The 4,374-nt window shown below is 49.1% G+C and overlaps 1 pseudogene; it reads right to left on the bottom strand.

Annotated features, from left to right (window-relative positions):
* Positions 1-545: 545 nt before the first annotated feature.
* LOC139251541 (U2 spliceosomal RNA) lies at positions 546-782 on the bottom strand (annotated as a pseudogene).
* Between the last annotated feature and the right edge of the window lie 3,592 nt (positions 783-4,374).

The raw sequence follows: 4,374 nt of genomic DNA, 5'->3' as shown, positions 1-4,374 counted from the left end.
TAATGGGTGTCTGGGCCAGCCCCTCCAGAAGTACAGGATACTCCCCACATGAGCTCATGACCGGGAGGATTATGCGCATTCTAACCCATGTGTTAGCGCCAGTCCTCACAGTAGCTCAGGAGGTAAACCAGGACAGATTTTTCCAGAATCTGTTTGACACATTAAAACAGATTCGCTGGCAGGCAGCCAGTAACCTGGGGAGTCAGCACCGTAAAATCGGTTGCTGCTAGAGCCCCGGAGAACCCACGAGTGGAAGGTCAGGAACTCGAATGCCCCCAAGTAGGGGCATTTGAGCCACTTTACATGGGGCCTTATAACATCATAGATAAGGCGAACCCCATGGTATATGCAGTAAGATTCCCGAAACGCACAAAATGGTATCACATCAACCAGTGCAAGTTTTTTTTTATTTATTTATTTATTTATTTATTTTTTTTTAATTCGTAGCCAATCGTTCCAATTCTTTGTCAAATCACAAACGCCAGAGGTCACCTTGCACATGCCAAGGATCACTCTGCGCCAATGCTCTTAGCCAAAAGGCCTAGAGCCACTGCACCGTTCCTGGAAGTACTGCAATACCAGGTTCGTGCCATGGAGGTGGATGGGTCAGGTCCCCCACACACCTCCGTGGAGGTGGATGGGTCAAACCTCCCCACCCACCTCCTGTTTCCAAAAATGCAAGCATATACCTTCCTGACCAGGGAGAAACCACCCGGAGGTCATGGTGGCTGGTCAGAAACGGTACTACACTTGATCTTAGCCAAAAGGCCGAGATCAACCAGTGCAAGTTGTTTAACCCCGAGGAGGGGAAGACAAAGGCAAAGAGAAACCAGGGCACGATAATGAGCCTGGTGGATGTGGATCTTCCTCCCATGGGACGATGATGGTGTCCCAGAGGACAGGGCAGTAAGGAGAAGCAGTCCGATACCATGGCCTAGGGTGCCGTGGATGCCTCCTTACTCATCGACCGTGAGCCGCAAGAGGCCCCGACAGGAGAGATTTTAACCGGGGGCACTCGAAAACACGAAACGAACTGTATATATATGTAAATAACAAAAGCCCGACCTGTGGAGGAAAAAAAACGCTCAAAGAAAAATGGAGCTCTATCTGTTTGTCTTAATGTAGAAATCAGAAGAAACTGGAGAAGTAAAATGGAGACAACCCTAAGACTGAGCATGTTCATAATTCTGGTCGGAATGAGACACATGGAAAGAGGAGACACCGAGGTCTCTTTTCTCTATGGCTGCACAGGAGGAAACAGACTCACCGTGATACAGTGGGGTAGAACAGGGGACACGGATGGGATGGCTGTTTACTTCCACGAGGGAAGGTAGCCGGGATGGTTGGGGCCGAATTCGACTCGGTACTCCAGTCACACCAGTTTCACATATGGGGAAGCATCCATACTGTGTCCCAAGCTGCAGATCACAGCCACACAGGTTAGGGTGACCGAGAGGAAGTCTGTTTGCTTAAAGTGTGAGGGACTCATTCCCTTGGGACGGTGGTGGTGGTTGGGAAAGTTGGAGTAGGCCAAGGGTAACAGACCCGTGGACTGGGAGAGACTGGGGAATGACACGTACCGACAGATTACGGGGATGAATGGGAGCGTGGAAGTGTTCTGGAACAAGTGGTGGAAGGAGGAGCAGGGAATTTACGTGTGTGCGTGGGGGTCGGAACGCATCTGTCCGAGGGGTGTGTCGATTGCCTTTTTGCAGCAATGGCAGGATTCCGGGGCCGGGATCGGATGGGATCGGAGTTTGGACTCCTGCGTGATCCCAGACCCTCCCAACACAATAAATTCCACAGAACTTGTTGCACTGGAGAGGATGCCCCTGCCCACAGCCCCACAGGTACAGGGAGCAGAGATTAGGTGTGCTGCCACTACACCAGGACCGAGAAACAGGTTAGTGTTGGTCCCAACCGGAAAGATCTTGTATCAAGAAGCACATTATGAGGTAGCATCGATCATTTTAAATTTAACCTGAGTGCAGCTGCCCCGGTGGTGTCCAGTAGAAACGGAGACATCTTACAGGACCTTGTTGAAAGAAATGTTCCGCCAGTTTTATGAGCTAAGTTACGGGAGGAGAGTTGGGAAGGTTTTATATACATTAAATACGAACAGTCGGGTTGATTCGGGGAGACAAAGGAGACGGGTGTTCAACGATGCTGCCAGAGCATTGAGCACAGGAATGTCTCTTATAAACAGTTTGAACAATACACAGCTGCAAATACAGGTCAACACTTTAAGGGACCAGCTGCGAAAGATACTGGGGGAGGGTAACGAACTGGAGGGGTCGGAGTTACGGGAGGACCAGGCTATGACTATACATTTAAAGGAGGCCATAGCCGAGCTGGAGAAGCACGCTCAGACGATCAATGGTTTGATCACGGAGGATCGGAAACATCGGCACAAGCAGCGAGAAATGATGCGTGTGTGTTGTACAGTGCATGATTGCTGAACAAAGGGCGCAATAATTTGGAGGATCTGCAGTAAGGTCGGGTCCCTTCCTGGGTTAGCAACTGGCACCTCACCGCGCTGAGCCCGTATGATAATCTGATGAGCCCGTGTCAACTCCAACTGGCCTCAGAGGCATACCCAGGTTCCAGTTGATTGTGGCCAGTCCAACCACACTGTAATGGGGATTGTACTCCAGATGCCAGTAATGGGCGGGTCACTGCGGCCAGCACCGGTATACCGGGTAGAAAACATTGGCATCCTGAGGAATCGGGTGAACGTGCGGCATCATGGGGCTCCATGTTCGTAATAAAGTGGGAGCGTGCCATGACCAGCACTGACCTCAAGGGATGCCAGAGCAGGGGCGCACACGTGGTGTTGTATCCCCAGCACCTGAACACGTTCGATCAACCAGTACATAAGAACATAAGAACATAAGAAATATGAACAAGAGTAGGCCATAAGTCCCCTCGAGCCTGCTCCGCCATTCAATAAGTTCATGGCTGATCCGATCATGGACTCAGCTCCACTTCCCCGCCCGCTCCCCATAACCCGTTATCCCCTTATCGTTTAAGAAACTGTCTATTTCTGTCTTAAATTTATTCAATGTCCCAGCTTCCACAGCTCTCTGAGGCAGTGAATTCCATAGATTTACAACCCTCTGAGAGAAGAAATTCCTCCTCATCTCTGTTTTAAATGGGCTGTAAGGGAAATAAGTTCCACGCTGAGTCCAAGTACAGTGAAAGAAAACGTCACAGTTTATTCGTACAGAGCGCTCTGGGAGAAGTGGGGAAACTCCGCAGCTTCGCCACACCTTCTCTCCGAGCAAAGTTTTCAAGTTACAATTATACCTTTGGGGGCGGTCCCACCCCCTTACACCATTGTCCAATTATCTAACATTTTTGTAACATCTTACCCTATATGCTATGACAATCTATCTTTACATTGTGGTAAGTCAAAGGTTAACTAGCATCCGCACACACAAGTGGGGTTAGCTCCCCGTTTCAGCAGAAAAACAAGGAACTGTCTTCCTGTTATGACATAAAGCGAGATACATCTGTTTGCATCTTCAACCGTTCGTTGTTCTACTTCCCCTATCTTCATGACTCGGGGTCAACGAACGTTGGGGTCTAAATGTGTCTTTTGTTTTAAGCAGACAATTTGTTGCTTGAACATTTACATGGTACAGAAACAAGAGTATTATAAACTTAAGAAATAATTCTCCCCCAACAGTCCCTCCCGTTGATCTTTTCCCATCTCATGCGGATAAGAACAATCCAATCCTACATTCGGACTGTCTCGTCGTCTTGTGCCAGGATTCTTGGGCGAGCCTGGAGTTGGTGGTACTGCTGAAAATGGAGGAGCAGCTTCTGATATGTTGCGGGTGGAAGTTGGGTTGTTGTATTGTTGATGCGGGTCCCGGCAGCTATGGGTATCGTGGTACACAACTTGGACATACATATCTTAATCATCATCACCGCTAGGTACAATGCCAGGCATACGCCCACGATCAAAATCAGACCCTGTACAATGCTTTGTCCCAGCTTAGACATCCATCCCCCCAGCCAGCCAACTTCACCATCCGGGGTGGTTAGTTTCCTCACTTCTCTCCTTATATGGTCGGCTAGGCTGGTTATATTCTCCGAATTATCGGGTATATAAGTGCAACATTCGGCAACATTCAGCCCCAATCAATGCGCAAGTGCCTCTGTTCTGGGCCAATACGTAATCTAGGGCCATTCGGTTCTGAAATATGGTAGTACGTATGGCTACCATTTCAGCTGTTATGCTCTCCATCGCCTCGGCAGTGTCGTTAGCTATTTGTTCCAGAACCCTCTCTACCTTTCTTAGTTCATCCATGGTGCGCCCTATCCCGTATGGGAACATCACAACTCCAAAGAGTCTTTCTACCGGGGTAA

The sequence above is a fragment of the Pristiophorus japonicus genome, chromosome 2 (genome assembly GCF_044704955.1).
Source record: "Pristiophorus japonicus isolate sPriJap1 chromosome 2, sPriJap1.hap1, whole genome shotgun sequence".
Taxonomy (NCBI): domain Eukaryota; kingdom Metazoa; phylum Chordata; class Chondrichthyes; family Pristiophoridae; genus Pristiophorus; species Pristiophorus japonicus.
Note: the sequence above shows the minus strand (reverse complement) of the source record. Positions and strands in the feature narration are given on the sequence as shown.